Source organism: Mesoplodon bidens (assembly GCF_964165515.1).
Source record: "Mesoplodon bidens genome assembly, chromosome: 5".
In the NCBI taxonomy this organism is placed as follows: Eukaryota; Metazoa; Chordata; class Mammalia; order Artiodactyla; family Ziphiidae; genus Mesoplodon; species Mesoplodon bidens.
The window spans coordinates 103,814,408-103,839,295 of record NC_138161.1 but is presented as its reverse complement, the minus strand read 5'-3'; the positions used below and the strand labels follow the sequence as shown (position 1 = coordinate 103,839,295).

At 41.7% G+C, this 24,888-nt stretch overlaps 1 protein-coding gene across 6 annotated transcripts in view; it reads right to left on the bottom strand.

The window, feature by feature from the left end:
• LPP (LIM domain containing preferred translocation partner in lipoma) overlaps positions 1 to 24,888 on the bottom strand; it is a 698,762-nt gene that overhangs the window by 494,735 nt on the left and 179,139 nt on the right. For all 6 annotated transcript variants that reach the window (XM_081235262.1, XM_081235261.1, XM_081235266.1 and 3 more), the window contains one exon: positions 19,603 to 19,666. The gene's annotated coding sequence lies outside the window, so the exon portion shown is untranslated. The remainder of the gene's footprint in view (positions 1 to 19,602; positions 19,667 to 24,888) is intronic.

Here is a 24,888-nt window from a genome sequence, read left to right as displayed (position 1 = left end):
CTTGAAGGATGTTTTCTCATAAATGTTCACAGGGCAGCCTGCTGGGGGTGGTCCTGTGGTTGCGATCTATTGCACTCAGACACATTCCAAGACCTAGGGTTCCTTCACTTCCTGCTTCTCACTCTTACTTTTTCAGAGGGGCTGCAGGTTCTCAAGGTTATCTTGAGCACAGCTTTCTTTCTAAATGACACATAACCATTTCTACAGGCAAAAGTGCTCTGTGCAACTTCTTCTTTCAGAATGGGACTTTGGGCTGCCCTGAGAGTGGATCTGCTTCTCCTCTCAGAGGATCTGTTGGACAGCAGACACAGATCAGTCCAGCTGGTGGGCTGGAGGTCCCTGGGTGTCTATCTACTCGGGGATGTTAACTAGGGTTGCTCAAAGGGAAAAACCAAGTTCCATAGTCAACTGAAAGTAAGCTGACGGCTGTCCCACAGGGCTTCCTGAAAGATTTAACAAGCTAACATACATTGTCAATACCTAAGAGGGCGCCAGAGTATGCTGCATTCTGCAGGCTTACAGGGGACACCTCTTTTTAGACTGGTGTCTCCTTGGACTAGTATTTATGGACCACGCACAAGAAAATAAATTGAGTCAAAGCATGATCTACGTAAGGCAGGGATCATCTATTTGCCTAGAGTTGACTCCCAGAAAGATGATGAAGATGGCAGTTTTGGGTTATGCTTTTCCATCTTCCCATTCATTACCTTCCTCGCCATGTCCTCCCCTTCCTCCACACGCCCCTTCCCTTCCCTGTTCCTCAGTGCACACTGTTCTGGAAAGAATCCGCTAAACTCATCAGCATCTGATGAACTAACGCCTTCTTTTTCACCACCCTGCACTTCGATGAGTCTATTCCACTGTTCATTCCATTTGCTCAGAAAGCCTCCCCCTTTATCAAAATCCCGCTCAAGGCCAACCCAAGTGTCACTTTCCCCAAGAAGCCCTCCTTAATCCCCTGCCCTCCACCCCAGTTGGAAGTGATCATTCGTTTCTCTTCTCCGAACTTTCTCAGCAAGTTTCTACTTCCTACTTCATAGTTATTTGTGTACTGTCTCACCTTCACCTGTGGGTTCACCCCTTTCCTAATCCTTTCACACCTATCATCCTGTTTCAGCCTCATGACATGCTGGGAGGTAGAACAGGCATGTATAATTACACCCACAGTATGGAGACAACGTAGCTTAGTGGTTAAGAGAGCAGCTGCTGGGGACAGACTACCTGAGTTCAAGTCCTGGGCTGTACCTTTTGGTTTGTCCCCATGCCATCCCCTCTATCCAAACAATCCTTTATACTATTCCACTTCGACCAAAACTACACACAAAATGCTTCCTGTTCCATTGAAAGCTGGATGTCTAGAGTTTGACATTGGTTTAGAACAGTTTGCCTCATCTCACCAGTTTCTTTAAGGAACAAGTCAGGAACTACTCCTTGTATTTTTCTAATTATCCTATACATGTATTTTGGGTCATCCCTTCCCCCCCCACCAGCCCAATAAGCCCAGGTGCATCCCCAATGGCTGATATGTGACTTAATAAAAGAACATCCTGTCTTGGCACTCACCTACTGCTTCTGGGCTTACACCGTTTTGATGAGATCCGTTACCAAAGGGCCATTTCACTATAAGGAACTGTCATGACAAAACTGTACATTTGACCATTCTCTCCCTTCACAATTTCAGATATTAGGAGAGTTAAACTAATCCCCGAACTTCATCCCTGAGGAACTTTGAAAATGATGCTTCTGAATGTCTAGCAAAATAGACATTCATCCTCTCTCCCATTTTTAGGACACATTTTTTAATCTATGAGAAATATTTTCTCCAATTTGATTTTATTATGTTCATACTTAAAGGCTTTTCTAAAGTCTTGCTACGTCACATCCCTTGATCATTTATCATTCTTACAGTCTTTTCCTTGATTTGTAATTCACAACTTTTTAATTCACCTGCCCCATCATTCTGGAGAATATACACAGGAATATGTCCTGCAGAGTGGATCTAGGCGGTAGTGTATGGGGTGGAGGGAAGGAGAAAATAATGGATGAAGTAAAATTTCAAGTTGTGGGTGCTCACCCTCCTCCCCATATTGGCTGAAATGCTCCAGCTTAAGGAGTAACATTCATATCCTCAACCAAAAGCAGATTAAATACCTGTGAAAGCTTCTATATCTTCCTCTGTCTGTACTTGTTCTAAACAATAGTCTTTGATGATGTAAAACTCTGCCAAATTGGAAAGTAAGTTTATTAAGACTAAAAAGCTGCAAGGATTAGAATCAGACATAGATGGGTCCTCAGTTAGTGGCCCTTCCCTCAAATCTCACCATGGAGAATCCTTTGCCATTGAAAGAACTTCCAAGGGCTTCCCTGGTGGCGCAGTGGTTGACAGTCCGCCTGCCGATGCAGGGGACACGGGTTTGTGCCCCGGTCCGGGAGGAACCCACATGCCGTGGAGCGGCTGGGCCCGTGAGCCATGGCCGCTGAGCCTGCGCGTCCGGAGCCTGTGCTCCACAACGGGAGAGGCCACAACAGTGAGAGGCCCGTGTACCGCAAAAAAAAAAAAAAAAAAAGAAAGAAAGAAAGAACTTCCACAGAGGCCACATGGATGCACAGGCAGAACCTGAGGCCAGATTAGCCAAGATCTGCTGATGTGACTGCCAACTGATATCTCTCAGGAAATGAGCTGCAGAATCAGAGAACACTGACTTTACATCGCATAGCAGAGTAGCTGCCAACAGGTAGGCAAGTTGGTCACTTAAGCAGTGGAGCCTTTTATTTAAACGAAATAGTATATAAAACTAAATTAAAACAGATCTAAGAGTGAGCTGCTCAGGCAGAAGGGCCTAGAGTCCTCGCCCCTCTCCCCGCACCCCATCAACTGAGGCTGTACATCCACCCAGAACTCTGGGCTCCTTGAAGGTATAAGTTTAAAAATTCACTAATCTAATCTAATTTCAACCTTAACAATTCTTCAGAGGAAACTGAGGCCCAGAGATTGAGTGTGGTCCTTGTATCCAGAGCTAGTAAGTAGCATAGCCACAAATTCTTCCAAAGGAAACCATGCTGCTTTTTCCCAAGCATATAATATTTATGTTCTAGGATTCTGACCTTTTATTAGGATGAAGAAGTTGGTATGATCAATGTGCCAAGTAAAATTCAAAAATGCGCCCAAGGTCAAAGAGTAAGGCCATCTAAATTAAACCTTGGGAAACCCAGCTTGGAGAAACACAAAACATCCATTCTATCAAGGTTTCATGTGATGGCTTTGCAGTGAAAACAACAAAATTACAGTAGGGGAATTTTCTTTTTCTTTTAGCTTCTATACATAAATGTGTCAGGCACAAAAGTCAAACTACTCTGAAATGTTAAATCCATTCAGTTGTAAGTAAAGGAAAACATAGCAGCATTTGTGTGAGCTGCGGGAGACACATAACCCAAATGTGTTCTTTGGGTTAGTAACTTGAACTGGGAATCCATTGAAAAAGTGCAAGGAGCCTACAGGAAAGAGAACTGAGCAAACAACACTGTGAGCCACGTCTGATATAATAGTCATAGGATTAACAAAGTGTCACAGCAAACTTTCCCACAGCGTGGGGACACTCTGACACTTCATATTTTTAAAACTGACATTTTGATTCATTACTGTAAACAGCACATTGGGTTAAATATTGTGACAAGGAACAGATCATATATATATATATATGATCATACATATACATACATATATGTGTATATATATATTCACTCTATATATTACATGTGCATATTTTTCCTAGCTCTGTAACATTTTAGAATATACGCAACCTTTTCTTACAGTGACAGTTTGGGCCAGTATGTAAACAGGCTATATTGCACTACTTAACTATCCATTTTTCTTGCAAGTAGGCAGATGGACAACATTTCTTCATTCCACAGAAAGTATATGAAGCAGAGGAATTTCAAAAGTAATGGGATGACTTCTAAGAGATTCTGAATAAGCCTATCAACTCCAAATAAAGGATGTTATCAAAGTTGTTTTGATTTACTGCACTTGAGTTCACAAAATCATGGTCACCAACATGCATAAAACATTTCTCTTGTCTTCAAGGTGTTCCCAATCTATTTAAAGAGACACCAACATATGCAATTCTAAAGCAAGGCAGACTGCTTCACACATGCAAGAAAAGTGCAAAGTGCTGCTTCTTTTTTTCCTTTCCTTTATTTATTTAGTGTGCATGTGCATTGCTTATAATAAATAACATGTTTTCTAAGCCATAGCGCAGTGTAAACTAATTCAATCAAATTAAGCAAAGTATGGGCATCAGTGGGGGCTGAAGAAATTTAGAAAGTTTGCAAGAATGCTCAGATTCCCAAGCCAAGCTTTCTTCGCAAAGAAAATATAAAGATAGTGTTTGGTTTCCATCTAACACCACACAATACACTCTTCTAACCTTTCACTTAACCTACAGCTCTAAAACAAAACATAAGATATTCATCCCCTTAAACATCCAAGTTTTGATTTCAATTTTCTCTGGTAATTCCAAAGTTATTATGTACTTTCAAAGTATAGACAACTTTATAAAAAGACTGAGCTAATCACACACACACACACACACACACACACACACACACACTACATAAATAGATTCCATGCATATTTGTTTTATGTATTCAACTTTCCCTCTGGACATTATACCATGATTATTCAAATCATTCTCTTATTTAAACACCTTGAAAGTTAGACACAAAAAGGAAACATGAGATCTATATATATCAAGATATTATGCTCACTACAGATAAGCTTTGCCTCTGTACTGAAATTTAAATTAGACAACGGTGGTCTTCCAAAGCACATACATAAAAAAGGAAGACTGCTCCACATTTATGTTTTTTCAGAAAGGATGCAGGATGCTATCAACCAAATGCATCCAAATCCTATGAGAGTTAGGATGCATAATGGATATCATTTAATGTATATGACAAATATTGAGAAAAACCTACAAAACATGAATATCAACCAAAACCCAGGCTTTAGTGGCAGCATGAAAAAATTCTTGTGGCCTTCACTCGTAACCAAAACAAGTGCTCTGATTTTGTTTTTAGCTAAACTAGTCAATTCATTTAGGGCAGAAGGCCTTTTTATCCCCATATTCTGGATGCATCCAAATGTATTAAAAGTTCAAAGAGTCTTACGCACCATTTCAAAGTTTATTTCAAACTAAGCAAATTAAAGAATATAGAAATGTGCTATATTTCCCTCGGCTTGCTGGAAAAAAAAAAAAAAAAAAGCAGCCTAACGTTGTCCAAACCATAAGTCACTGTTTCAATCTGAGGACTCATACTTACTTTTCCAAACTCTTAAGGGGGTAGGTTACAACCTTCAAAGGTTGGAGACTCCTGGATAGAAGGATGAACCACTGTCTATGGAACAACTGCTCTTCCATAGTACTGGGGAAGCGTAGAAGTAACATTATAACATTTGAAGACAGGAGATCTAGATGCAAATCAAATCTCACCATTTACTCCTTGAGGTGAATTGCAGCAGGTCACTTGGCTTTTGTTTCTTAATTGTAAAATGAGGATAATACTGGACAGTGTACTGGGTTTCATGAAGATTAACTACAGGTGTACAAGAAATCTCACTGAATCCTAATTGGTGAGAACACTATTGCCCCAAATTTTTATTTGCCAATTTTTACCATCCACTAATAAAAATGTTAAGAGGTCATCTGAATTCAACTAAGCTCAACTCAACAAAAATTTACTGAATGCTCATTGTATGTGATTTCAGTCTCTGCCAGGTGCCATGATTGAAGGAGGGCAGGGGAAGGAGGAAGAGAAGGAGGGAGGAAAAAGGAAGGGAGGAAGGTCCAGCAAAGACACAATTTCTGTCCCCTAAAACCCTGTAATCTTGTGAAGGAGACAGCATTTCACACATGAACTTTCTGAAGAATACTTAACACTATATAAAAGTACCCCAGGGGCTTCCCTGGTGGTTGAGAGTCCGCCTGCCGATGCAGGGGACACGGGTTCATGCCCCGGTCCGGGAAGATCCCACATGCCGCGGAGCGGCTGGGTCCGCAACAGGAGAGGCCACAACGGTGAGAGGCCCGCGTACCGCAAAAAAAAAATAATAATAAATAAAAAAATAAAGTACCCCAAAAAGGGTGGTGCTGACAATGGCTTTTTTTTTTTTTTTTTTTTCGGTATGCGGGCCTCTCACTGTTGTGGCCTCTCCCGTTGCAGAGCACAGGCTCCAGACGTGCAGACTCAGCAGCCATGGCTCATGGGCCCAACCGCTCCGCAGCATGTGGGATCTTCCCAGACCGAGGCACGAACCCGTGTCCCCTGCATTGGCAGGCGGACTCTCAACCACTGTGCCACCAGGGAAGCCCCCTGACAATGGCTTTTAATGGTAGTTTTATATGAGGTGTGACGTGAAGTAAGGAAAGTGTTCAGAGCAATAGAGAACGTTACCTAATTATTCCCCTGCCCCTGTATGCATCGACTTCTCAGTGGACCAACCTGTGGAACCTGATAGAAAAGAGTCTCTTCGGATGGGCCGTGCTGAGGGGCCCCTCGGGCGTTTACACTGGCCTCTGTCACCCCCACGCTATCCGTAACCCCCTCCTTTCCTCATTCCTCCCTCTGCACTGAGCTTCCCCCTCTCTCTCCACCTCCTCTGCCCATTCCTAGGGAAGCCATGTCCCCGGGTCTGGCTCATCTCCATCCATAGCCATCTGGGCTGAAAAGGGCCCTGAGGCAGGGGTAAGGGTGGCACAGTTGGAACATTAGAGCACCGAGAATCAAGAGACCTGAGTTCCCGTCCCAGCTCTGTCCCTACTTCACTCTGCGACCTTGAGCAAGTCACTTCCACTCAATGGGCCTCAGTACCCTCACTCATCAAAGGAGACTAGAGGCTATTTAACAGCCTTCTTGCTCCTAAATGTTCAATGTCTGTGACCTGACCTACAGCTTCCAACAGTTTCCAAGTCCTAACTGGGGGCCCACCAGTCCCAGGCCTCCTGGAGAGGCACTGACATGACCACATCAACCGTTTCTACTGTGGGGAAGGTCAGGGACTCCTTCAGAAAATAGCTGATCTAAACAGAGCCCAAGGAGTGTCATGGCAACACTGCTCGCAAGCTGCCAGAGGTAGGGAGGAAAAGCAGCCAAGATGCATGTGCAGCTGCCACATTTCAGCACAGCACTCAAACCTCGTTAATATCATCTTGCTTAATACCGAGTCCCATAGATCAGAAGCTATTTTTACTGTGTATTTAACAGATTTGTGTACCGTCTTCCCTGCCAGCGCTTTCACAGTCCAGTACAGGAGACTCTGCCATTGGAGAGCCTTCAGAACCTGAGGCCACCCAGGGTTAACTCAGGAGAGGGAGGGAGGGGGAGAAGGCGAATGAATAGAAGGGAGAAAAATAGACGCAGTGGGGCTGGAGGCTAGGGGAGAGGCGGGAGTAAGATGTAACCAGAGCAAGAACGAGCCAATACTACCAACCCCCAAGTGTGAGGCATTCTTGTCTCAGTTCTCCAAAGACTCAGGGATGCACGTGTGGAGGAGAGAGGGGGAGAGCTGAGTCCTCTCTTATACTTGGGGGAGTACAGGTCCTCCCACGGCAACTGTGATCACCACCTCGGCTCGCTTTCATTGGTCTCCCCCATCAGTTCCCCTTAGAACAGCCAAGAGTACCACTCTGCAGAGCCCTCTGCCCACACTCTAGGAGGCAAACACCTCTCCACCACCGTGCACTCTTCGGAGCTCACAGGGGAGGGCTCTGGCTAAATGTCCTGTTTCAACCTGTCTCCCGCGTGTAGGGGTGGGACTTCTAGATTATGACGATTGACCAAGCTGAATGATGTGCGAGCACCCGCCACGGCCTGTCACATAGCGCGTCACGGTAGACACCCAGTAAACGTCTGCTTGCTTCCATCGGTTGCATACGGCAACAGCGTCACGAGTACCACCTTTACCCCTCACATGCTTCGTAGAAAGAAGGAACCCAGCCGAGGCTTGCCGAGTGGTGAGCAAGAGCTCAGGTCCCAACCATCCCTCTCCTGCTTGGTCATATGGGGGGGCGCCATTCTCAGACCTGCCACTAATTGGGCAGGCAAAGTAGGGTAAGCCATTTCTTCCCCGGGGTGGGGGGGCTCAACTAGAAAGAGAGTTTTTAAGTTCCTTTCCCGTTCTGAAATTCTATAAATCTCTAAGTGTCATATCCATCTTAAAAACAAGCAACAAGCAGAGGGGAAAACCGTTGAAGAACACAGTTGTGTGTTTCTTTATTGAGCACGATACAGAAGGCACTGTGCCAGGATCTAGAGGAAATTCAGAAAAGCAGAATGAAGTAGTCCTTAGATTCAGAGCCCTTATAATATATGTATATTGGCGAGGGAAGATAAGAGGAAATACAAAAAGATGGCAGTACAAAATAAAGTCAATTATAAAACAAAGTCCAATTCTAAGACTATACTTCTGAGCCAAGGGGTGGAGACAGAAGGCTTCCTCAGGAGGAGGGATGTGTGCTGGTCCTTCAGACAGGAAAGCAAAGCCCACAAAGGCAAAATGGAGGAAGGTAGCATTTTAGAAGAGTGGACCCTCTCCAGTGGAAGGGTCATCAGGTCTGCTGTAAGATGGTTAAATATCTGGTCTGTTTTATGTCTTAGATTATTTTAAAATTCTGTGTTTCATACATTAAAGGATAGAATAATAATAGTCATCCCACCCACTCATCATCATAATGCTCTGTGGGGTCACAGGAAGAGCAGTGAAATAGGAAACAGGACACTTGGGTTCTGAGACCTGCTCCATTGCCACTATGAGCTGCCAGCCTTTAGCTAAATGGCTTACCTAGCTGTGGGATAGGAGATCTTGAAGAATTCCAGTTGGAGTTCTTGAGGCTTCTTGAGAACCAAATTGTCCAAAGGTCATGTTTTGCAGATGAGGAGACTGAGGTCTGCCAGAGAAGAAGTGATTTCTCTCAACTACATATTTCTGTCATCTGTGCCCAGTTCTCTGGGCAGGGCTGGTACTCACCTGCTTCTGGGACTTGCCTCAAGCTGATTCTTGCCTGACAGAGATTTCCTCTGAAGTCCCTGTAATACCCCATCAAAGTCCATTCAATCATCCTTCAAAGTCAATTCCAGTCCCTGGTTTTATATGAAACCTCCCGTAGAAAGAGCTCCCATATTCTCTCACTCACGAAGTATAATTTCTGAGCCCACACGTCACACTGAGTCCTGGCTGGCCCTGAATCAAACTCACCTCCACACACCTGCCAGCTCCCTCCTTCGATGTCTTAGCGAGCCACCTTTCTCAGTAAGTGCTAAGTAAATGCTTCTCAAGTTAGGCTGGTCTGCACCTCGGTTTCCTGACACTCGGCTAAGTACCTTCTCAAACATATCATGCTGCCTCTGATCATCACAAGCCTGGATGTGTGCAATCCCCAGAGCAGCCAAAAGAGCTTCAACCACCTCCAAATCCATCAAGCTATTTACCAGATCGACTAAACACACAGCAAGAGAGAAGAGACATAAAGAAAAAAGAGGAGGAGCAAAGGGCATGGACTGCAAATCGGGTAAAGAGCCATGCCTGTGAGCTGAGATGCACTGGAATCACCATTCCGGGTTTACAAGGGAGAAATCTGCAGTGCAGACACCAATGGGGGCCCGGAGTCTCACACATAGTCCCCAGTGGAGCAAGGAGGTCCAGTGCTGCAGTCTGAAAGGATGCCATGGTAAACTGAGAGATGGACAAAGTCTCAATACCTAGCCATCGGCTAGGCAGGTCCGTTCCGTCTACTGCAGAGAGAGAGAAACATCTGGAAAGGAAGAGCATGGTAGCCCTCAACTGCAAAGGTTTTATACTGAGTGACGCTCCACCAGTAATGTCAGAGTGAAACATGGCAGAAAGATTCATGAGGTAGAGCTGTGCAACCCCAGAGGCAACCCAAGGCACACATCAGATGGGAATTTTAAATAATCCCTTTAAACACACGAGGACTCAGATGCCAGCACACACAGTGATGGCCCCAGCCAGACAGCAAAGGCATATTGGCACCACTGTAATTTGTCCATTCACCAATATGCTTCCGGAGAAACACCCATATGCTTTCTTTTAGCTTCCATATGCTTTTTTAGCAAGGAAACTAAAATATTTCATTAGTTTTGAGTAATTAATAATTACTTATTTCACAATAGTCTCCCTCATTAAAAAATGAAAATAACTGATTAAGCTGCAGGATCCTGGCTTTCAGCTCAAGCTTTTTAATTTAATTTAATTTTATTTTTTTTAATTCTTCCCCTCTAGGAATTGAGTAATAGAGTAAAACAGCAAGTGTGGAAATACTGGCACTATGGGAAATGAAGAGTTATCATCCACACAGCCCAGCATTCCTCCTGACTGAGACATCGTGGTTTAATGAAAAGAACACAGACTTTGGGAGCCCAAAGCCTTGGGATCCAATCCCAGTTTGACCCCTGGTGAATAGTACTTCTGAGGAAATGAAGGGCGTTGAAAAGATAAAGCCTGCTGGATTCCTGCAACCCGGCCTTCCATTACTCTCAGGGAGGGACTTCACAGGGCTCCCTCCTGTCTCTCAAGGCTTGGGGAAGGCATGTCACGAATGCTGGCTCAGACTCAGCCAGTGTCAGCAGGCCTGTGGCCAACAGTCTTGGAATTGGTCTCCAGTGGAAAACAATGCTTCGCAAACTCTAATGAGCCTAGGAACTACCTGGGGATCTTATTAAAATGCAGATTCTGATTAGGAGGTCTGGAGTGGGGCCCAAGGTCTGCATTTCTAACAAGCTCCCAGGTGATGCTGATGTTCCTGGTCTTCAGACCAAACTCTGAGAAGCAACTTGACCTGAAAAGTATCAAGATGAAGTTAGGAAGTAGAATCTGTAAGAGCAGGACACGCGTGCCTGTCTCACTGGGATAGGATGAGGACTGTTAATCATATGGACAATAATACTTCTGTGTGTTGTACAGCACAATGGTATTTCACTTACCCTCACAACAGTCCTGCCAATAGGGTGTGATTTCCATTTTACAGACAACAAAACTGAGGCCCAAAGAAATCAAGTAATGCATCCAAAGTCATGCAGCTAATAATGCTAGGCTCCCAATCCAGTGTCAAGTATGAGCAGGAGCCGATGGAAGACAGAAAGTTTAAGCAGCTATTACTGTAGGGCGCCAGTGTGAAGGCTGGTTCTTGTTCTGCTGCCCCTTCTCGGGGCCTCCGTCTTCCCATCCAAAGCTGTAGCCCCTGAAAATCTCCAAGGCCTCTTCCACGTCTAACACCGGCCTTCATTCCCAGGGCTCCCACATAGACTCACAGTGGGTCACCAGGCACTGAGATTAAATTCACACATGTGGCAGTCATTACATCTTGGCACGATCCAAATTCTAGCTGCTCACATCTGCATTTGTGCTGATCTGTGCACTGCCAGAAGTCTATCTCTGGTAAAAAAATCTCACGCTCAATATAACAGGGAGAAAACAACCAACGGATTCCCCAAAGCATCGAAATTCCAATTCAGTTGATAACTTGCAGTATGGTCAGGGCTCTGTGACCCTAATCACTGTCTCCTCCTGCACTCACTTACAGAAATGGAGAGTCTGAGACCACTAACCTGATAGAAGTTTGAAAGAAGAGGAAAAACATGAGTTATTTATAATGCAGTTTATACAATTGCCCAGCTTTTCTTATTCTGCCTTAAGGTACCAGAAGGGCATTTAATTAATGAATTATCATATAAATGATTCAGGATATGTGATCTTGTCCTTCTCTGAACTCCCAGAGCACACATTCACTGTACTCCTCAGGGGCCCACTGGCCATTTTCTACCGGGAATTTCTATCGTTTATAGAATTGTTTCATTGGCCCTATTCACATTCAGTGTTATCTCTGGAGGTATTCACATATTTTCAAGCAGATCTGGATTTGAATCCAAACTTTGCTATTCATTTGCTGTATGACGTTAGGCAAATTACTCAACCTCGCTGAGCTCAGTTTCCACGTATGAAAAGTGGGAAAAAATAATTTTCTATTTTATGAGATTAAATGAAACGATGTATTAAAATGGATAGCACTTAACAGATTCTGGGTTAAAAGTACATTTGAGTGAGTGAGTGAATAAATGAATAAAGCAAGCAGAATAAGAATTTCAATATTAAAACATCACTCAACAGTTTGAAACATAAATGTCCAGAGTCACACTCATAAATGAGTCTGACACTCAGAGCAAAACAATAGGTGAATTGTGGGAGAAATCCAACAGCAAAGGAAATGTGTTACCCAAATGTCATCTCAAACTTCGCACATTGAGAAAAGTCTTTCGCGGGCTTCCCTGGTGGCGCAGTGGTTGAGAGTCTGCCTGCCAATGCAGGGGACACAGGTTCGTGTCCTGGTCCAGGAAGATCCCACATGCCGCGGAGCGGCTGGGCCCGTGAGGCATGGCCGCTGAGCCTGCGCGTCCGGAGCCTGTGCTCCGCAAGGGGAGAGGCCACAACAGTGAGAGGCCCGCGTAACGCAAAAAAAAAAAAAGTCTTACGCTTAACCTAGAACCTATGTATGGCCTTCAGAAGGTTTACAAACCTCATGAAATTGTAGACAACATTCTATGCAGATGTGCATTTTCTAACTAGTTCATAGATTCATCCGAGTTTCCAAATATTCCATAATCCTCTCCCCTACCACTACACGCACACACACACACACACACACAGGGACGAATTAATAACTACTGCCTTAGGCAAGTCCCTTGACAGAAAGGTATCTGCCAACTGAGAGAGAAAAAGTTCACTTAATAAAACAAGGCTGAAAGATACAAGCATGCGGTTTAGAAAGTATGGACAGTGGAAGTTTTTATGATAAGCGCTCCAATCCAGAGAAAAGAGCTCTGAATCTAAGACTCAGCTTGGCTGCAAACTTGCTACAGGACCTTAGGCAAATCAGAGACTCAGGAAAACCAGGATTTGGGGAACCTTTGACATCCAATCTATTTCACCCTCCTCCTCCTCCTCGCATCTCATAGATGGAAAAACTGAGGTTCAGAGGAAGGTAATGCCTTCACCAAAGTCATAGCAAATAAAGTAGAGCCAGGATTTGAACCTCAGACCCAGTAAAATGATTTCCACTAAGTGTGTCATTATTATGAAGTACAAGGTAAGTGTTTAGACCCAGTGGCCTCTAAGTTAACTTCCAACTGATAGATAATTACTACTCTCTTCCCTGGACCTGGAAATCTCATGAAAACATTAGTTTGGTTTTGGCAAAGATCATTCTAGCTGCTTCTCAGCCCCAGCCCAGTCCCACAAGAACAAGGCAGAGAGAAGATCTGAAAGAATGAGAGATGCTGCTATTAATCTTGTGTAGCACAGAGACTGGGAACTGCAGGCCTTGAACTAGATTTCACTGTGTTGGCTATTACTCACCTGTCCTCCTGCGTATTAATCCTGCATCTGTCCTCTCTTTATTAATGTTCCCAACTATGCACAGTACACAGCCAGCTAGGAACTCATCCTTAGCTTCCTATAATTCATTGGATCAGAAAAGGGCAGGAGGAAACAGTGTGATGTCAGGGTCAAGTAATCTCTTACAGGAAGAACTGCAAGGGAATCCACAGCCTCCTAATAAACACAGAGAGCAGAGGCCAGCCAGAATCCTCTATTCCATGCTTCATGGAATGAACGATTAAGTCTGGCATCCACTTATGTTTCAAGGGCATCTCACATCCCTGCGTTAACAATAGGATTGGTTTTGCCTGAAAGATAATGTCCCTTTAAATGGTAGGAAGAGAAACTATACTTCACATAAACAGAGATTCCTCTCCTAAAGCAGAGGTACAACTATGGAGTCAGAAGAAAGAATTCTAGCCTAGGATCTGCCACGAAAAGCTTAGACAAATCATATTCCCTCCCTGACCCCAAAATCTCCATCTCTGAGGTTTGGCTAGATGGGTCCTTAAAGTTCCCTCTGCCTTTGACATTCTGACCTCTCCTTACAGGTCACTGGCTCAACCCTGGAAAAGTCAAACAACAGAAGAGGAACCTCCCTATGTTGCTAGTGAAGTTTACCAGAGCCTCAAAACTGAGACCCAGATTATCAAGCACAGAAACATGAAGGAAAATAGATTTTTATTTTTTCCTTTCTAACCAGAAACTGAATGTTGCTGTGGGTAGGGAACAAGCAATGCATAAATGCCCAATCACAGTGTATATATAATTCAAATCACTAACTGCCCTTCAGGTATGTACAAGCATCAAAAGCTAAAAAGAACAACTATTTTCACACACTGAACTCTCCTATGACTTTGGAAAAGTGGAAGTAGTAGGAAGAAAGAATTGACCAAGAAATAACATCATAGATATTAGGACATGTGACTAGAAATAATGCCATAAGCATGTGGTCCAACTCTACCTGTTGTTAGATACTGAAATGGACTCCAAAGAGGGAAAATGACTTGTCCAAGGTGACACAGCCAGAGCTGGGAGTAGAATTTGATTCTCATGACTCCTGGTTCATAGAACATAACCCATAACACATTACTTCGCTCCTGCAAGCGATGAGACTCTATCCAGGTAACTAAGAAAATAATTTCAAATATTTTGAAATAACAATAACTCATAACTCAATGACAATAACTCTACCTCAAATAACAATAACTGATTTATTGGATTTAAGGCAGACTAGGGCTGTTTCTATCAAATTATAATAAACAATTCACTGTAGCAATATAGACAAGTCCATGAGAATTAATTGTGCATTATTCATCCTTGCTAATGAATCACCCTGTGGAAAACAGGGATAATCAACAGTCTACCAAAGGCCAGAAGCCTGTTCTTGCTCAAGTACAGATCTTCCCTGTTAAAGAACATCAGGTATCAGCTCTAAATAGTAAACAGGGTATACAGTTTCAGATTCCATGGAGTACAGCTTTAAATAGATTCGGTTTGGAAATGGGACATGGAACACACCAAAGGCAGTGGATCAACGTTGAAAGCTGAGAAAAACAATGATTACACTAATTAAGTGGCTACCTGTTGACACATCTACTGTCAAGTCTAATTATTTATTTAAACTGTTATTCTTTCTTCATTACTGCCACTGCCACCAATTATTACCACAAGATTATTTTAAATTTCTTGTAGCATGCCCCCAGAATATTGACTTCTCTACCTTCCAAAGGCTATGTGAGAAGATTTTATCCTTTTTTCCCACCAAACCCACTTCCAAAATAAAAAAGATAGATGAATGGATAGATGGATGGATGGAGTGATAGAGAGATAGACAGATGAAATTCCTCTTTCTCAAGAACAGTTTTTCATAACCTTTACAGCCTTGCTTAAACTCTTCTTTGTAGCTTCAAGATGGGTTTCAGTGAGGAAATGGGGGCATAGTTAACCACTTTTCAAATTTTATTTTATTAATATTTAACAACCGGCATTTGGAGGAAAGTTAATATAATAACCGCAGTTTCCAAGTGAACAAATAGATCTCTGCCTAACAGAGCCACCAAAATTATGATATCACATGTCTATAGTACATTCTTCTCTGATGTGTTTATCCCTGAAAATACATGAAGTACATAGGAAAGGATTTTTTTTTTTTTTTTTTTTTTTTTGCGGTACGCGGGCCTCTCACTGCTGTGGCCTCTCCCGTTGTGGAGCACAGGCTACAGACACGCAGGCTCAGCAGCCATGGCTCACGGCCCCAGCCGCTCCGCGGCATGTGGGATCTTCCCGGACCTGGGCACGAACCCGTGTCCCCTGCATCGGCAGGCAGACTCTCAACCACTGCGCCACCAGGGAAGCCCGGAAAGGATTTTTTTTGCAGAGGTGTTTTATGGACTAGAGAGGGACAAAAAGATGGGCAGGAGTCACTCCTGTATTTTTGGCTACCATCTTTTTTTTTAGTAAACCTCTCTTTTGTAGAAATGAGCATAAAGTCTAAACAACACAAGTGGCTTCTAGGTCTGATCTGCTCATAGAAGAGTTTCACAGTCCATATGTCCCCCCTCACCGGCCTTCTTTGCACATGACCTCTTCTTATTCCATGTGTATGATGAATATCATCTTTGAAAACCGTATTAATGTAACACCAAAATTTCCACTCATTTCTAAATTGCTAACTCCTGCAAATATGGGTCAGTACCAACAAACCTCAATTCTTTCAAAGGTCTGTGTAATTAAAATTATGTTTAAACTACTATATATAAAATTGATAATTAATAAGGACCTACTGCATAGGAATTCCCTACTGCAGGGAACTCTACTCAGTACTCTGTAATGGCCTATATGGTAAAAGAATCTAAAAAAGAGTGGATATATGTATATATATAACTAATTCACTTTGCTGTACACCTGAAACTAACACAACATTGTAAATCAACTGTACTCCAATGAAATTTTTTTTAAAAAATTATGTTTAAGATCATGGAAAGAGGGACTTCCCTGGTGGTCCAGTGGCTAGGACTCCAAACTCCCAATGCAGGGGGCCTAGGTTCGAGTCCTGGTCAGGGAACTAGATCCCACATGCATGCCGCAACTAAGAAGCCCGCATGCGGCAACTAAGAGATCCCACGTACCACAACTGAGACCTGGCACAGCCTAAATAAATAAATAAATAAATATTTAAAATTTAAAAAAAAAGATCATGGAAAGAACATACCAAAGGGATAATCAAAATATTCATCAGAACAAATGTTTACAGTACTTGAAATGCTGATATCAAATCTTCCACGAAGTTGCTATTCGATAGGGCCTGCAGTTAGGATCACCATAGTGACTACTTCACCTCTTTTTGGCTAAGACTTCTAGAAGATTACAGAGAGCATAGAGGAGCTAGCTGGGAAGTACAGATATCAGGTAGTTATCTGCAGAGGAAAACTCACATTTTGCAAATTTAAAAACTTTTTATGCTTCCTTAAACACATAAAACAAAATTTATGCTTCCTTATTTTTTTTTAAACTGGTCTTCATTTTCTTTTTCTTTTTTTTTAAACATATTTATTGGAGTATAATTGATTTACAATGGTGTGTTAGATTCTGCTTTATAACAAAATGAATCAGCTATACATATACATATATCCCCATATCTCCTCCCTCTTGCATCTCCCTCCCATCCACCCTATCCCACCCCTCTAAGGTGGTCACAAAGCACCGAGCTGATCTCCCTGTGCTATGCAGCTGCTTCCCACTAGCTATCTATTTTACATTTGGTACTGTATATGTGTCCATGCCACTCTCTCACTTTGTCCCAGCTTACCCTTCCCCCTCCCCGTGTCCTTAAGTCCATTCTCTACATCTGTGTCTTTATTCCTGTCCTGCACCTAGGTTCTTCAGAACCTTTTTTTTTTATTCCATATGTATGTGTTAGCATACAGTATTTGTTTTTCTCTTTCTGACTTACTTCACTCTGTATGACAGACTCTAGGTCCATCCACCTCACTACAAATAACTCAATTTCGTTTCTTTTTATGGCTGAGTAATATTCCATTGTATATATGTGCCACATCTACTTTATCCATTCATCTGCCGATGGACACTTAGGTTGCTTCCATGTCCTGAGTATTGTAAATGGAGCTGCAATAAACAATGTGGTGCATGACTCTTATTGAATTATGGTTTTCTCAGGGTATATGCCCAGTGGTGGGATTGCTGGGTTGTACGGTAGTTCTATTTTTAGTTTTTTGAGGAACCTCCATACTGTTCTCCATAGTGGCTGTATCAATTTACATTCCCACCAACAGTGCAAGAGGGTTCCCTTTTCTTCACACCCTCTCCAGCATTTATTGTTTGTAGATTTTTTGCAGATGGCCATTCTGACTGGTGTGAGGTGATACCTCATTGTAGTTTTGATTTCTCTAATAATTAGTGATGTTGAGCATCCTTTCATGTGTTTGTTGGCAATCTGTATATCTTCTGTGGAGAAATGACTTTTTAGATCTTCTGCCCATTTTTGGATTGGGTTGTTTGTTTTTCTGATATTGAGCTGCATGAGCTGCTTGTAAATTTTGGAGATTAATCCTTTGTCAGTTGTTTCATTTGCAAATATTTTCTCCCATTCTGAGAGTTGTCTTTTTGCTTTTTTATGGTTTCCTTTGCTGTACAAAAGCTTTTCAGTTTCATCAGGTCCCATTTGTTTATTTTTGTTTTTATTTCCATTTCTCTAGCAGGTTGGTCAAAAAGGATCTTGCTCTGATGTATGTAATAGAGTGTTCTGCCTATGTTTTCCTCTAAGAGTTTTATAGTGTCTGGCCTTACATTTAGGTCTTTAATCCATTTGGAGTTTATTTTTGTGTATGGTGTTAGGGAGTGTTCTAATTTCATTATTTTACATGTAGCTGTCCAGTTTGCCCAGCACCACTTGTTGAAGAGGCTGTCTTTTCTCCACTGTATATTCTTGTCTCTTTTATCAAAAATAAGGTGACCATATGTGCGTGGGTTTATCTTTGGGCTTTCTATCCTGTTCCATTGATCTATATTTGTTTTTGTGCCAGTACCATACTGTCTTGATTACTATACCTTTGTAGTATAGTCTGAAGTCAGGGAGCCTGATGCCTCCAGCTCCGTTTTTCTTTCTCAAGATTGCCTTGGCCATTCCAGGTCTTTGTTAAGCTGGTCACTGTTTTCTTGACAAACTCAAGAAGAATGAATTTTTCTGCCAAAGTCCCAACTCCTTCACACTGGTTCCCCAGGAGAGTGGAATGCAGACACTACAGGCCCTGGGTTTCAAAAGACTCTAACTCATGTCCTGTATTCTTAAGATTTTTTGTTGTTGTTGTAGCCTTAGATTATGTCCTTTTGAGATGTGTTTTGGGCAGTTAAGAGGCAGTGACAGACCCAACGAGTAAAGTTTGGCCCCTTCAGAGCCAGGTAACACTGCACTCAATTGACAGCCAGGAAACTGGAGAGAAAGCCCTCCTGCTATATACTCACTGGGGATACAAGAAGGCACTAGATAAGAACATCCTAGGTAGAGAACAAACATATGGATACCAAGGGGGAAGGCAGCGGCGGAGGAGACTATGATACTATTATACATAGTATCAATAGTGTATATATGTCAATCCCAATCCCAATTGGAAGACTGAGATTGACATATGTACACTATTGACTCTACGTATAAAATAGATAACTAATGAGAACCTACTGTATAGCACAGGGAACTCTACCCAATGCTCTGCGGTGACCTAAATGGGAAGGAAATCCAAAAAAGAGAGGATATATGTATATGTATAGCTTGATTCACCTTGCTGCACAGCTGAAACTAACACAACATTGTAAAGCAACTATACTCCAATAGTAAGTAATTAATTTTTTTAAAAAAGGGCCATCCTAGGACATGGCATACTATGGACACTTAAATACTTCCATGTTGCCCAGACTTTTGTGCTTTTGATATGAACCTTAAAAAGCTAGGAACTGAAAGAGAAATCAAATCAAGAAGACATAAAAGGGGCAAAGTTCACTCTTGGCCATTTTTCAGGTTTTGATGCTCATGAAATACCTTACTATTTCTTCTGTTGGGAGTGACATCTACCTTAAACTTTACTGGCTAAGATGACTATCAGCATTTCATAAACATGATGATGCCAAGCCTCTCTTACCTTGGACAGCTAGCTCTTGGAATGATCAGTGGACACAAGGTTCAGCAAACTGCAATGCTAGTGTCTGTAAATGAAACAGGTAAAGGTTACTCTTAGGTTCCAAGCTCTATTTATTCATTAACAATCATAAACTCTTCTATCTATACAGCAGTTTCTTGTTTGCAAAACACTTCCACATTCATTATCTCATTTCACCCCATGACAACCTGGTGAAGAAGCAGGAAGAGATTATTCTACCCACTTCTTAGGTGAGGAAACAGAAGCTCACAGAGTGAAAAGGAGGATGAGAAGGGAACTAACATCTCTCTCTTGATTAACTTCACAAATATCATGGGAAATGGGTATTATTGTCTTGATTTTACAGATGTGAAAACTGAAGTTCAGAAAAAGTAGGTAACTTGTCCAAGACTACATAGTACAGTACATGGCAGAATGAGAGTTTGGACCCTCTGAGCTCTGCCTGTTCATCCAGTGGTCTTTCCTTTATACCTAGGATATTAGGTGGGAAAACACAAGGACAGACAACTCACTGAGTAGATCCACAAGACTTAGTGGAAGAGGGAATAATGAAATAAAACCAGCTATTTGACTGATGTGAAGAAGTAGCAAAAACACATGGGATTTAGAGCCAGTCAGACCTGTCTTCCTCTTACCAATGGTCTTAGGCAAGTTACTTAAGCCCCAAATGTCAATTTCCTTACATGTAAATGTGGCATATAATACCTACTTCATAGCCAAAGATGAGTTAAACTTTTTGTGGAAGATTCTCCTCCATTATTTCATATTCATAGGCATGGACAGCGGTGGTATACAAAATAGTAACATTTCTTCCTATGAGCCCACACTTATATGATCAAAGAGTGTTGCTCTAAGCATGCAAGGCTAAATGATATCTCTGGGTTGAGTATTTCCTTGATTTGTGACCCTAGTTTTAAAATACCACAATATTTATCTATATCAATCTTAACATGGCCTCACCTAACAGCAGCACAAAGAACTTTTGTTCCAAATGACAAAACCTCAAAAGTTAAGAATCATGTATCCCCCTCAACCCCAAAAAGCAAAAAAAACTACTTTAGGTGAATGGCCTGCAGGTTTATCACAGATCATTCTAAAGTTTGTGCCTGTATCATGCTTTAGGTTCAGAGAGATGGAGCTTCCAACAGGAGTTCAAGAACAAGGGGATTTGTTTTAACATAAGGATAGATTTACTGAGAAGTAAAGACCTCTGAGAAGTTTTATGAATATATCCCATTTTTTTACAGGGCTCAAATCAGATGATATGAATAGAGCATGGTTGATAGGATACTCTGCAAGAAACTCTTATCATATGCCACCAATATCAAGACATTAATCATCTTTAACATTATGCTTTATAGTTTGAAAAGTATTTCATGACCATGTTTTCTCAAATCATCCTCGACATAACCCCAATGAAACCTTACTATCCCAATTCCACCAATCAGGAAACCAAACTTCAAAAATCACGTGGTTAACACGGAACAGATAAAAGTTTAACCTTGTATCTTGATCCCCAAACAAGTAAGGACTCTTCTACTACACGACGCATCCTCCCATTTGGGGGCGCTCTATTTGGAGGGAAAGGTAAAATGAGTATATACCCAATAAAAATCCATTGTCAAGGCACCAAAGCACATTTAGTATTCAGTCCTGCTTCACTGGCAAGTGAAAGGAGAGAGACTTCACATCTGTGGTCTAACCAGAAGGTGACACATTACTAAGCTGAGGCAAAAGAGTGTTCGATGCAGGGTTACCATGAACACTTTCTCAGCTCTCCCCAGTGAAGTTTCAGAGATGTGACATCCTTGGGCAAGCTATTGAAACACAAGCCACAGAAACAACAGAAGGCTGTACCACTGAATTTTCGTAAAGGGGTCTCCATCACTAAGTTTCATCTCACACCGCAGAAAAGCTGAAACCTTCTAGCTAAGAAGTTCACCGTCCTCTTCTCACACGGTTTGAGTGGCACGTGTCCTCAGTAACTTGAGTATTTCCCAATGCAGTGGAGTTCTCCACTAGGCCCATAAAGACATCTGGGACAAGTGACAAATCCCACTCTAGCATCTTGGTAATAAAGTCAATTATCCTTGGCTGCCTCTGTAGATTTTATGACTGCTGGCCCAGAACCTGGCAGGTCTGTATCCTCTATCAAATCACCCATCCTCTCCCAAGAAAACTGTTCTCATCTCCAGAAGCAATTTCAACCAAAAATAAAGAAATCAGTATGATCAACCTCTAACTTACAAAATTTCAACTTATTAATTAGAATCAGTGCAAAAGCAAGACTCACCAAACCTAGCTGGGACTAGTATAGAATAATTCATCATTTCTACTGTATTTGGGGGAAAATAGGAGATAACAATGGAGCCAAAGGAAAAGAGAGAGAGAGAGAGAGAGAGAGAGAGAGAGAGAGAGAGAGAGAGAGGAAAGGAAAATGATGGGGAATAAGGAAAAAAGAAGAGAGGAATTGGAAGACATGAGAAATGAAGAGAGCAGAGAGACCTGTTTTGACAGGTTTTTCACAAACCATGGTAACCTCTGGATTGACCACTGCACCCCAGAACATTTTTTAGGCAACATAACTCTAGATGATGATCCTGACATTATGAACAAAAATTCCAACCAAATGGCATGAGAATCACTAAGGTCAATGTATAGATGCCCCTTGATATTTTACAAGTGCTACAGTACAAATGAGCAGTTGACAGAGCCTTGTAAAAACTTCCTCTAAGCCAATAAACAAGTAAGTTTTCAGTCTTGTGGTCCCAGGTTTTCTTTCTGAACAAGGGGGGTTATCTTGAAAAGAACACTGGAATGGGGAATGAGGACCTGGGTTCTGGTTTTAGCTCTACAATTCCCAAGTCTTTTAAATCAGAACTTATATTAAATATACATTTTTCTACTTCTCTTTCCATGGGTCTTGACCATGGTTATCCCTAAACCACTGTGAAAAGGCCAAGAATTATTTTGTCTAGACTTTGTGCATTTTGGTAAGTTTTATGGATTGATAAAGGTGGTGGTGAGAGGATTATTTATAAATTAAACAATGTCATAATCTTAAACATGATTATTAGGAAGTCTGACCCCAAAAGCAATTGAAATGTGAGATTAGGCCAAAGGCTTTAGATGACAGACATGGAATATCCTTCATTCCCATCATCAAACCCCATACGAAGAACATTTTTATTTTTTATTGTTTTATTTTTTGTGGTACGTGGGCCTCTCACTGCTGTGGCCTCTCCCATTGCGGAGCACAGGCTCCAGAAGCGCAGGCTCAGCGGCCATGGCTCACAGGCCCAGCCGCTCCGCGGCATGTGGGATCTTCCCGGACCGGGGCACGAACCCATGTCCCCTGCATCGGCAGGCGGACTCTCAACCACTGCGCCACCAGGGAAGCCCCTGAAGAACATTTTTAAATGCACGCTCACCTGATACCCTAAGACGTTTATCAAGAATACAACGTACTCCATGGCTTATAAACAATTTGGTTGTCTCATTAAAGTAATGTTTGCCAGTATTTAATTGCTTCCCTCCCTGATTTTAATTTCCTCACCTGTCAGCATCTATCAAAGGCACTGAGATCTTCTGACATCCTGGCTGATTGTGTTGAAATTAATCAGATTTTTAAAAAGTAAACTGCATGGCCTAAAGGTAATGCTCATCTTCTTCATGTGATATTTATAAGGGTTCTATCAATGGAACTTATAATCTAGAAATTAAATCAGAGGCTTTAGGAATGCTAAGCAGAAATATAAGTAGCTCACAAATTTCCAGCACTGGACTTCAGAAGATCGGTACTTTAAAAAATTCAATCAACAAGTGTTTACCGAACATATAGCACTTGCCAGCAGTCACTATTGGGTAAACAGAAGAAAGTAAGACAAAGCTACCTCAGAAAGTTTAAGAAACAGTGAAAATTATTTAATTAAGCTGAAGTGACCTTGACAAAGTAGCCAACAATCTGGTCACTCAAAAGATACATTTTGTATTTTCAACTGTGATCAGTTATATATACTGTGTTTTCACATGGATTAATGATTTTATTGTTCACCTCAAGCCAATGAGGTGAAATTGATATTATTGTTAGTAATAGTAGCAATATTCCTATTTGACAAGTGGCAAATGTGAGGCACAGAGTAGAAAAGGGACTCTTTCTTAGATACCTGGTTATGGGCAGAGCTGGTCTGTGATCTAAATAAAATCAGACAATACAGTATGATCACTTTGAAATAAAGAGAGAAAAAATTATTTGTAAATCCTCCATACATAATTATTCAGTGCTAATTCTTGTGCTAATATCTATCTGTAATAATGCTTAAGATACTCACTAAGGAAACCCACAGGCACTAACCTGTTCTATAAGAACAGGTGAGATGAGATGTTGGATGGGGAAAGACTTTGTAATGTGTCCTACCATCATGAGATTATTTTTATGTATTTATGTTATTATTCCTACTTCGGAATACAGAAATACGCATTCATGCAGTAATTAGGTCCCAAACAGTGGTTCTAAGGCCCCAAAACTAACCAGAAGAAAGGCAAATGTTGCACGTATGCAATTCTGGGCAGCAGGGGTGGGGAAGTCAATGATAACACATAGAATTTAGAAGTTGGCTTTATAACCAAACATAACTAACCCCTAGTATATGGGTCTTATCTTTCCAGTGGACTCTAAGCCCCTACTCAGCCTTTAAGCGTATCTCCTACTATGAAGCTTTTCCTGACCCAAAGGGGTTTGCTGAAGCAATCTCTCCAAAGATGATCATAATGCCTAGTTTCATATCTAGATCACTAAAATTTTCACACCGTTTTATAACTTTTCCCTGATTCTATGTCTTGAAGGAGAAACCTTGTCCAATTCAACTTCTTGAAACCAAACCCCAAATCCAGAATCTGGTCCTTAGCACGTACTCAAGAAAATGTTTACTGAATGACTACATGAACAAATGATAAAAGTGTTCTATGTAATTTCTATAGCATTTAGATCAATACATGTCATATAACAAGTGCTTAGTAAATGTCAGTTGAATTGAAATTAACTGAACAGTTAATTTGAAAAGCATATTGTTCAACTAAATGATTCTAAAAGCTACTAAGTGAGTGGTTCAGTGAAAAGTTAAGTTAACCTGCAGTGGCCCAGCCATCATTAACCCAGTAGAGGGGTGAAGAAATGTTCTTCACAGGAAGAATAATAAAGGCTGGACATATGAACAGAAATGTAGGCAGGAGTTGAGAAAATTCATGTAGAGGAAAACAGTACTTTTC